This window comes from Cornus florida, unplaced genomic scaffold (assembly GCF_030987335.1).
Source record: "Cornus florida cultivar Cherokee Brave unplaced genomic scaffold, ASM3098733v1 CherokeeBrave_3.0.0_Hap2_Chr06, whole genome shotgun sequence".
Taxonomy (NCBI): domain Eukaryota; kingdom Viridiplantae; phylum Streptophyta; class Magnoliopsida; order Cornales; family Cornaceae; genus Cornus; species Cornus florida.
The window spans coordinates 107,559,746-107,571,984 of NW_026775576.1; positions in this window are offsets into that span (position 1 = coordinate 107,559,746).

Consider the following 12,239-nt stretch of genomic DNA (forward strand, 5'->3'; position numbering starts at 1 on the left):
AGCCCATGAAGCTTGGATCGAGCAATGTTAAAAGTGATGAAGCCCGAGAATATTCTAAGTGTTGAAGAAAAAGAAGCTTCGGAAAATAGTTTAAGAAATTTGGCTAAGTGTCAAAGTGAAGATCAAGCACCAATCCTTGAGGCTCGAGTACCAATTCAGAGAATCTCAAGCCCGAACCTTAAAGCTTAAGCTTTTGTTCCTAAAGCTTGAGCTTTCCATGACATATCAGATTTAAGTTATGAGAATGTTCTCTTTTCCAGCTGTATCTCATTCCAGATGGGCCAAAACACCTAAAAGCCCACCAAGTCTTTATTTTCTTCTATAAAAGAAGGCGTAAGCCTTGATAGAAGAGGTCCTTTTTCTCGTATTATTTAGAAGGCTGATACTGTGGTGGTGGCTTTTAGGGTTTCCACAATCTTAGAAGGTAAAGATCCTGAGAAGAAAGGTGTCGTCCGTGACGATGGAGACAACTCTAACACAGATGATATCTGACATCGTCATGAGTAGCTAATTCTTCTCCTAGGGCACTGATGTAACCCAACCTAATATTATGGTTTGATTGTTCTTAACTCTAGAATTATTTTAATGTATATTATGTTTTTTATTATATGACTACGAGCAATTGAGACAACTCAATTGATTTTCATGCTTTAAATAGATTTCAAACTGCTATTACCTTGTCTTAGATATAACTGTTTGTTTTTTATTCTCAACCGATCTTATTGGACGGTATTTGGTGGAGCCCTGCCGGATATAAGAATAGAAGTCATATAATGGTGTTCCAACGTTTTTTTTTATAAAAGAATGTTTTCATAGTCTATGCTTAGAAAATATGGATTATTTGCAAAGTAGTTAAAGTAGTTAGAGTAATTAGAGTAGGTATATGGATAGTCCATGCTAACCGTAGATGGGTTATAGTTAACTATTTTATAAAAACATCTTTCTTTAAAACCCGAATTGAACGAATGTTATTGAGTTCAACTCATTTAAAAACATAATTTGTTAAATCCCCAGAGTTGAAACAATTAACCATAGTATGATGATTATGATGAAGTCAAAGCCCTAAGATTTCTCTCTCTGATCACTTAATTTAGCTTAGTTTAATTTTAGTTTGTTTTTAATCGTGACAACCAAACAAACTTTTCAACTAGTTACCTGTAAGCCATTCGGACTAAATTAAAGACTGAACATAAATTCTCATCTCCCTGTGCGTTCGACATCCACTTTATAGTACTATCCTATACGGAATCGTTCTATTACGAGTGGTAAAATTAGACACAACAAATTTTGGCACCGTTGCCGGGGATATTTGTTATTTAATGTAGTTTTTAATTAGTTATCTTTGGTTTACCAGTCTTCAGACTTTCTAATATCTCAGCTTAATTCTTTTTCTTTTTAGGTACAGGGAATTTGCAGTGAGGACAAAGACATTTAAAGGATAAAAAGTTTCGGTTTATTAAACCTTCAGTGAGTTTTTACTGTGTTCTTTTACTTGGAAATTTTTATTTTTGTCCCTGTTTAGGATTAGTGGAATGAATGTATGTTAACTTGTCAAACTAGGTCAAAACCTTTAGTGCATGATCCTGAAATAGAGAGAACTCTTAGTCAATTAAGAAAACTTAAAAAACATTTGAATACTATAAGTAGTTCCTCTGATAATATAGCTAATATTCATAATGCACCAGGTAATGGCAGTGGTAATGGAGGATGGGTTCCACCTGTTCGTCCATAACCACAATTGAGGGACCATTTTATTTATACCACATACACTTTTCCTTTGTGCTTTGTATTTCCGGATGCTAATGCAACCCATTTTGAGATCAAACCTGCTATGATCCAAATGCTTCCTACCTTTCATGGGTTTGCAACAGAGGATCCCTATACGCACTTGGATGTATTTTTGGAATTGTGTCCAACTACTAATTTGACCACTCTTACCAATGATTCATTCAGGATGCGACTTTTCCAATTCTCTCTTAAGGACAAAGCAAAAACTTGGTTGCATTCCCTTCCTCCAAATTCCATATCCACATGGGAGATGATGCAACAAGAGTTTTTGAAAAAGTATTATACAGTAGGTAAAACTTGTCAAATGAGAAGAGAAATCATGGCGTTTTCCTAAATCCCGGGAAACCAATTCCATGATCTTTGGAAAGATATAATGATCTGTTAAGAATGTGTCCACACCATGATATTGCATAATGGCACTTAATATAGATTTTCTATGATAATCTCTCTGATTCTTATAGAAACATGGTTAATGCTTCTAGTAATGGAAGTTTTCTGCATAAGAGTCTAGCTGACGCTTGGAAACAGTTTGAGGCCCTAAGTGAAAATTCAACGCAACATGCGTCTTCCTCTAGGTCCAGGTCTTCACCTGGAATGCATAAAGTTGAAAAAGTCTTTGAGGTAGACAAATCTATTCATTTAGCTGCTCAAATAGAAGCCTTGAACCGTAGGTTTGATCAAATTTTATCATCTGGCTTTGCTCCTGTTGCTAATCCACAAACTGCCTTACCAAATGAAGTTTGTTCAATCTGTGCTAATCTTTCCCATTTTGCTAACATTTGCCCTATGATAGGACAATCATCTGAGATCCCACAGGAGTAAGTGAATTCTGCATTTTCTAGAATAGCATACAATCCATATGCTTCCACATATAATTCTGGCTGGAAAAATCATCCAAATTTGTCATGGCATAATCAAAGCCAAAAAACCACTGTTCCTCAATCTCAGGGACAGTACCAAAATTCATCCAATCCTATGCCACAAAATAATTCTTTCAATCAATCTGGTATCTACCGTCCACCTCAGTTTAGAAATCAACCAACTCAAGCTCTTAATCTTCCACCTTCTCCTAGAAATTTTGCTTTTGAGGACCAAGTACTCAATACTCTTGTTGATCTTAAAGCCAATACCCAACTTCTTAATTTTCATTCACAAGCCAATGCAAAGTTAGAGGCACAAGTTGGGCAAATAACGAGTACTCTATCTCAAAAAGATGATGGAAAGCTGCCTAGTTAGCCAATAGCCAACCCGAAAGGGTAAACTTACATGATTGATGAAACCAATTCCTCAGGTATTTATCATGAGCAAGTTCAGGCTATTATTAAATTAAGGAGTGGTAGAGTGGTTGACAATCTAGTTAAAAAAGGACAGGAAGAGAAAGAGAGGCTTAGGGTTCCCATTGTTCCTATCATTCATAATCCATATCCCAAGGATGTTTCCTCAAGTACTATTCCTCAATCCACCATAATAGTTGAAGGTGGAGTCATTTCTTTATCTGCTCCTAATCCTGAGACAGCTTATGAGCCAAAAGCACCTTATCCTGAACGTCTCAAGGAATCCTCTCACTTTAGTAAACAAGGGGAGAAAATTTAAGATATGATGGAGGTCTTTAAATAGGTCAAAATTAATCTTCCTCTGCTTGATGCTATAAAGCAAGTACCAGCCTACTCTAAATTTTTAAAGGACTTGTGTACTCTAAAAAGGAAATTCAAAAGCCAAGTTCCTAAGAAAATTTGTCTCACCGAGCAAGTCAATGCTATTCTTAAGTACAACGCTCCTCTTAAGGTTAAAAATCCTGGTGCCCCTACAATTTCTTGCATCATTGGAAACAATTTGATAGAACGAGCACTTCTTGATCTTGGAGCTAGTTTCAATCTTATTCTTTACTCAGTATATGAGAAGTTAGGTCTGGGTGAGTTAAAACCAACGTCAGTTGTTCTACAGCTTGTTGCTGACTGTTCTGTCAAACAATCACGAGGTATTATTGAAGATGTACTCATAAAAGTGGACAAGTTCATTTTTCTAGTTGATTTATTAGTGCTTGATACAGAACCAGTCCACAATTCCAAAAAGTATATTTTAGTCATTTTTAGGCGTCCTTTTCTAGCCACGGCGAATGCTTGCATTAACTGTAGGACTGGAGCCATGGATTTATCTTTTGGAAATATGAAAGTCAAGCTAAACATCTTTAATGTTATTCATTGTCCCCACAATGATAGTGAATGTTTCTTCCTTGATGCTATTGATGAATTGGTTGAGGAATCACTCCCAACTATTTTATCCAAGGATCATTTAGAAGCTTGTTTGAATTACTTCAATTAAGAAGATTTCGATATTGAATCTTCGATAGCTGAAGTGAATTCTTTGCTTAAATCCACTCTTATCATAGATTTTCCTCCTTAGAAATCTAGACTTGAGCATCTTCCTCCACTTTCTAGTTTTCCGCCTATCATTCTTTCTCCACCTAAGCTTGAGTATAAGCTACTACCGGGCAAGCTTAAGTATGCTTTCTTAGGTATAAATGACACCCTCCCGGTGATCATTGCTTCTAATCTTACATGTTCCCAATAAAGTAGTTTTTTAAAAGTTCTGGAGCAAAATAAAGAGGCTATTGGGTAGAGTGTGGCTGATTAAAAAAGAATTAACCCTATAATTTGTATGCATTAGATTCATTTAGAGGAGGATTCCTGAACATCTCGGAAACTCCAAAGAAGATTGAATCCAAATATGAAGGAGGTGGTGTTGAAAGAAGTTGTGAAGTTACCAGATGCGGGAATAATCTACCCCATCTCAGATAGCAAGTGGGCGAGTCCTACTCAGGTAGTACCTAAGAAGACAAGTATTACTGTAGTTGAGAATTCCGAGGGAGAATTAGTTCCACAATGTACCACCACTGGATGACGTGTGTGTATTGATTATTGAAAACTCAACTCCGCTACTAGAAAAGATTATTTTCCTCTTCTGTTCATTGATCAGATTCTAGAGCGATTGGCTGGCCAGAGCTATTATTGTTTTTTAAACAGATATTCCGGCTATAATCAGGTGGCCATTGATCCTAAGGATCAAGAGAAAACTACTTTTACTTGTCCATTCGGTACATTTGCATATAGACGGATATCTTTCGGATTATGTAATGCGCCAGCAACATTCCAGAGGTGTATGATATATATATTTTCGGACATGGTTGAAAAGTTTCTCGAGGTCTTTATGGATGACTTCTCCGTTTTCGGATCCACATTCGAGAATTGTCTCCAAAATCTGTCCCTAGTACTTCAGTGTTGTAGGGAAACCAATCTTATTCTTAGTTAGGAGAAGAGCCATTTTATGGTCCAAGAAGGGATCGTTTTAGGACATATCATTTCAGAAAGAGGTATTTAAGTTGATAGAGCCAAAGTAGATTTGATTTCCAAATTGCCTCCTCCTACCTTCGTAAGGGGAGTGTGATCATTTCTTGGGCACGCCGGGTTTTATCGACGCTTCATTAAAGATTTCAGCAAAATTTCTCGTCCTTTGTGTAATCTACTTGCAAAGGACACTCCTTTTGTCTTTGATGAATCATGCCTATAAGCTTTCCACAAGCTTCACTCTCTTCTTTCTTCAGCTCCTATCATGAATCCTCCAAATTGGGCTCTTCCATTTAAGATCATGTGTGACGCATCTGATTATGCTATGGGTGCTGTCTTAGGACAACGAATAGATAAGCTTCCTCATGTTATCTACTATGCGAGCAAAACTCTTTCAAAAGCACAATTAAATTATACCACTACTGAAAAAGAGTTATTTGCAATTGTCTTTGCTTTGGACAAATTCAAATCTTATCTGTTGGGTTTCAAAGTAGTGATCTATTCTGATCATTCTGCATTGAGACATCTTCTCTCTAAAAAGGAAACCAAACCCCGTTTGATTCGATGGATCCCCTTGCTTTAAAAGTTTGATTATGAGATCCGGGATAAGAAAGGGTCAGAAAATGTGATAGCTGACCATCTTTCTACAATTTTGATTACGAATACCTCAACTTCACTTCCAGTTTGTGATTCCTTTCTGGATGAACAACTGTTTGGGGTTTCTCATACAGATTTGCCTTAGTTTGCTGATATTGTGAATTACCTCGCAATAGGCAAAATTCTTTTGTCTTGGTCAAAGCAGGAAAAAGATCGATTCTTCTCTCAGATTAAGATGTACTATTAGGAAGATTCTCAGCTCTTCAAATATTGTGCTGATCAAATCATTCATAGATGTGTTCCTGAGAGTGAATTTCATAGTATTCTGATATTTTGTCACAGTTTAGCTTGTGGAGGTCATTTCAGTGCAAAGAAAACTGCAGCTAAATTCTTCAATGCGGTTTCTTTTGGCCATCACTCTTTCGGGATTCATACTTGTTCTGTAGGTCATGCCTTCGATGTCAGCAGTTAGGATCAATTCCTAGAAGAAACATGATGCTCTTAACTCCAATCTTAGTTATTGAGGTTTTTTATGTTTGGGGTATTGATTTCATGGGTCCTTTTATTCAGTCAAATAAAAATGAATATATTCTTGTGGCTGTTGATTATGTATCTAAATGGGTTGAAGTAGTTGCTACTAAAATCATCGATCACGCAGTTGTGATTGAGTTCATTCAAACGAACATTTTTAGTCGGTTTGGTATGCCACGAGCTATTATTAGTGATGGAGGTGCTCACTTCTGTAATAGATATTTCCGTACTTTGGTACAAAGATACTCCATCACTCATAAAGTTATTACTCCCTATCATCCCCAAACAAGTGGCCAAGTTGAACTATCCAATCATGAAATTAAGAGAATTCTTGAAAAAACGGTTAAGCCAGATCGTAAAGATTGGTCTTTAAGACTGAATGATGTTTTGTGGGCTTACCGAATAGCTTACAAGACTCCGATTGGTATGTCACCTTACCGTCTCGTTTATGGTAAAGAGTGTCATCTTTCTGTAGAATTAGAACACAGAGCTTTCTGGGCATAAAAAAGCTTAATTTTGATATGAACTCTGCTGGATTTAATAGGAAGCTTCAATTTACAGAGCTCGAAGAATTACGTAATGATGCTTATGAGAGTGCTAAGGTTTACAAATCAAAGACTAAGGCATTTCTTGCGTAAGACTTTTGAGCCTGGGAAAAAAGTTTGGTTGTTTAATACACGACTTAAATTTTTTCTTGGCTAACTAAAGCCATGTTGGGAAGGTCCACATATAGTTATTTCTGTTACACCTTACGATGCGATTGAGATACAAGATTGTAAGACTAGACAATTATCCAAGGTCAATGGATAGAAACTTAAACCCTACATAGAGGGTAGTGTGCAGAAAGGCACAGTGGAGCAGTAGAACTTCATGATCCTATTTACTTGGACTAAGAGAGGTCAGGTTTTCGTTGAGCTATCAACATTAAACTTAGCATGCTGTCGAGCTATCGACGTTAAACTTAGTACTTGTATGTTGTACTGTAATTTAATTTAATTTTTATTTATTTATTTTAGTTTCTAATTTAATTATTTTTTTTCTTCTAGGTTTTAAGTTTATTTTAGGTTTAAGATAATTTAGGTTTAGATAAAATTGAAAAAGAAAAAAAATTGAAAAATCCAAAAATTTGTCTCAATGCTTGAGCCTGAAATTTGGGGCTCGAGCATTAGCTACTTAAGGCTCGAGCCTGCAAATGCTAATCTCGAGCCCTCCATCATCATAAACTTTAGGGTTTTCAGTGGCCATGCTCGAGCCTTCATTTTAAGGCTCAAGCCTTTTTATTTTAAAATAAAAAGAAACCCTATAGCCGAGCTTGAAACCCTCGTGCCTTTGCATATTCTTACCTTCATTCTCTTCCAATTCTCTCGAATCTCTTCAATTTCATCATCTTCATCATCTAAAGCTTCAATCTCCAAATAAAAAAGGTAAGAATCTCTCATCCCTCTCGGTTTTATATAGATATATATATATATATATATATATGTATATATTTTCTATATACGCACTAATTTTGTCCCAAATTAATGAACAAATCTCCTAGAATAGTTCCTTTTAATCTTGTATAACCCAATCTAATCTTGAATCTATCATCCAACCTTGTAGAAATTCTAAATCTCGATAGGATTTGAAGAACATGGGTTGAGTAATTGTGAAGGGTTAAGGTGCAAATAGAGGAACTTTGGGGTTGTTAGGGGATTAAGAAGAACATTGGAGTGGATTTGGAATTGTTGTTTATCGATTTTGGAAGATTGGAGACGATTTAGCTTCGGTTGGAAACCAGAAAGCTCGAGCCCTCATATTCAGGCTCGAGCCTTGATCTGCAGGAAGCTCGAGCATCAGGACTTCAAACTTGAGCCTCAACAGTGTTAAGCTCGAGCCTTTAGATCTTAAGCTCGAGCCTCAGAGCACAGTTTTGGGAGTTTATTGGACAAAGTTTAGGAGGTGTGCCGGGGCTTTAGATTTCAGAGATGCCTCGACGTCTGCGACAGAGAGTTGTTCGGACTTTGGCGATGGCACTAGGTGACTCATGGCGGTATAACACTATCCGCCATGAGACAGATTTTGTTTTAGAGGATTTTCAGTGCCACCGAGATATATTTTGGGTGATAGAGGCCCAACAGGCTCGACAGCTGTTGGGATTCTTGTGGCATCCATCACAGATTGCCTATCCTTGCTTAATGCGAGCATTCTGCCGCTCCTTGCAGCTTTATGCCGCTCCTTGCAGCTTTATGCAGGAGACGATGACCAGGATAAGGAAGACTACTTCACAGCTACTATCGAGGATGTACAGCTGACAGTGAGGTGTGAGACTATTGCACAGGCGATGGATTGCCATCATAGGTGCCCTGCTGCACTACAGGACCGGTTTCTACCATTTCCCCTGGCCTTTCCAGAGAGACGATGGTCCGCGCACTCGGCCAGTGAAGGCATGACACCACTTGAGAGACAATCTGGAAGTCACAGCTTTCGAGACGTTTGTAGTTTTTAGAAACAGTCCTAGTGGCCAATGCTCGCCCTATCAAACATAAGATAGGGCGATGCACAAAAATGGTGGATGCATACTATGCATTCCATGCTAGCTACTAGGCGTCCATTCCCCAGTTAGTATTTGTGCAGCTTTGCTGGCTCTACGACGAGATGGGAGAGGCCCGATGCCTCCTACCAGCCATATTCACTTTCCCAGGCTTGTCACACGCTTGATGGAGATAGCGGGGGTTCCGATACCCCCGAATGAGGCTACTGTTACAGTCTTCACCCAGTAACGTTTCACGCAGTGGAACAACGTCTTCGGCCATATGCGTAAGGCGATGAAGATGGAATGGGGTGTTGATGATGAGATCCGAGAGGATCGACGGTGCATGGACGCTGAGGCACAGGGTGTACCATATGTGCTGCATTTCCCACCTTATCCACCTTCGCTGACTATTCTTTTCTGCCGACTGTGCTGATGCAGCAATGGCGGAGGATGACGATTATGAGGAGTATGATGATGAGGCTACAGAGGATGAGATAGATCTCTCCGATAGCCAGGACCCACTAAGGAGGAGGCTGGTCCTGCAGCCCAACTTGAGAGTTCTTCTCAGGCTGAGATTAGAGAGCTTCAGGTTTGGGTGACCGAGCTGCAAGACGGACAGACAGTGCTATGGCAGATGCTGATTGCGCAGAAGAGCATATTAGAGGAGTTACTACGCTGCACTTCATCCACTTCATCCAACTCTATAGATACTCCTCCAAAGATAGATTATCTGACTAGGGCTTTTCTATAGTTTTTTTTTGTAGATTAGGGTAGCTTTTTGATGTATTTATTTCTTTATGATGTATATTTGCCCTAAGTCGATTATTTTAACAAGCATTGTACTGATATTTCTTATCTATATAGATGTTTTTGCTTATGATATCCTTGTGATTATTATTTGTACTTCATGTGATATTTCTCTATTCTTACTCTATATGCTTGATACTCTGATATGTTCTGAATTGGTTGATTTTGTCAAATGCTACAGATTAAGATTGGAAATAATTTTCCAATTTACCCTTCTGAGTTTTACTTTGGTCTATCTTTGCTAGTCTACTTATCTTGTACTATCTTTCTAAACTCTCTTTTGTTCTCACACATTAAGGACAATGTGTAAAATAAGTTTGGAGGCAAGGTAATTTGGGACTTGCGAAAATTTTGAAATTTTTTGTTTTTTGTTAACACAAGGATAGGATATGATATTTGATGTTATTAGCATGCGTTTGAATCTGTTGATTGTTATATACTCCGTTTGCAGTCTAATGTTAGTTAGATATGGTTTGTATGCTAAAATATTATGAAAAGGGATTCTTGAAAATTTTGAAATCAGTTGGTGGCATGTGGTCCACTTAGTTAGGATAGTCCTTATTTAATGAAATTAATCTCTGGAATGCTACACTTAGCACATATTCACACTTGCATGAATTATGTGGGGTAAATACTAGAAGTCTTGTTTTGTTTTAAGTTAAATTGAGATGAACATGTATATTTGATAATTTTGATAACTAAGGCATAAAAAAAAAATTTGAAAAAAAATAGAAAAGATTGGTATGTATGCAATGCAATAAAAGAAAAAAATTATTCACCAATGTGAATGAAAGAAAAGAAAAAAAAGTGAAGAAAAGAAGTAGAAAATGATCAAGTTCAGGTTTGTACCTAGATTGCGTAAGTAATTAAATCATTAGGAGTGTGTTCTGACACCTAATGCCCTAAGACCATCTGGTTTGGGAGTCGTTGGCTGAAAGCTTGTTACATAAGGGGTTTAGATTGCCTAGATTACTTGAACAATGTGCTTTTATCACTTAATGCCCTAAGACTGTCTGGTCTGGGAGTCATTAGCTGAAAGTTTGTTACAAGGGTGATTTAGAAAACTTATTAGACCTGAACATTGCACAGTATCCTTTTTGAAAAGATGCATACCTTGAAAAAAAAATAATAAACGCCTTGGGAGTTGGACTTTGAAAAGTTTACCTGTGAATTAAGGAATAGCTAGGAATGAATGTAAGTATGGATAGTAAGCCACACGTTGAATTGTAGGATCACTTTAAATAAGTGTTATGGATATTGAGATTGTTGAATGAATGATTAAACTGATATATGGGGACCATGGTCGCTAAATTGAAATTAAAAATTGAAAGTTTTTCTGATTACATGATTGGTTGTACTTGCTATAGTTGACTGATTAATGAATTGCAGGGATAATATGATTTGAAAACAGGTTCGAATGAGCTTAATATGCAATTAAGGCACTGATTTGAGAAATTTGTGGGTATCTTCACTGAAACCCTCATGAGACTACAACTCGTTCACTAGGGGTAACCTAGGGGTTTAAAGGCTTGTTGCATAGGCTAAATGCAACCGTGATTCTCACAGAAACGGCTTTTTAGTTTTGTACTGCTAAGGGACTAGCAATATGTAAGTTTGGGGGTATGATGAGTGCTGAATATTTACATATTCGAGCCCCTAAATAGACATATGTTGTAGCCTAAAGTGATACTTCTATCCATTGTTAGAATAATTTATGTTTAATGTGTGTTTATAGGTACTTTCCCAGAGAAACGGTTAAAGCCGGGATTTTATGATCAAAAGACTAATATCGAAGCTTACAGAGTCGTTGCCGATCATTCAAAGCAAGCCGAGAGTTTAAATGGTGAAGTTTGGAGGAATTCAATATCCAAAGCTCGAGCCCAAATCTTAAGGCTCAAGCCTTACAAGTTATAGAAGAAAAATCAACAAGGCATTGAAGCTTGAGCCTTATACCTTCATGCTCGAGCCTGAACAAAGGGTGCTCGAGCCTGACCATATGGTGCTCGAGCCTTGACCTTCAAGCTCGAGCACAAGGCGTCGAAATTTGAAGAGTTGATTTCCAAGCTCCCAGACCTCGTGGCTAACCCCAAGGATCGAGCACCATTACTTAAGGCTTGAGCCTTGAGTACCTAAAGCTCGAGCCTAGTACTTAGTGCTCGAGCCCATGAAGCTTGGATCGAGTAATGTTAAAAGAAATGAAGCCCGAGAATATTCTAAGTGTTGAAAAAACAAGATACTTCGGAAAATAGTTGAAGAAATTGGTTAAGTGTCAAAGTGAAGATCGAGCACCAATCCTTGAGGCTCAAGCACCAATTCAAAGAAGTTCGAGCCCGAACCTTAAAGCTCGAGCTTTTGTTCCTAAAGCTTGAGTGTTCCATGACATGTCAGATTTAAGTTACGAGAATGTTCTCTTTTCTAGCCGTATCTCATTCCAGATAGGCCAGAACACCTAAATGCCCACCAAGCTTTTATTTTCTTCTATAAAAGAAGGCGTAAGCCTTGATAGAAGAGGTCCCTTTTTCTCGTATTATTTAGAAGGCTGATACTGTGGTGGCGGCTTTTAGGGTTTCCATAACCTTAGAAGGTGAAGATCCTGAGAAAAGAAGTGTCGTCCGTGACGATGGAGACAACTCCAACACAGATGATATCCGACATCA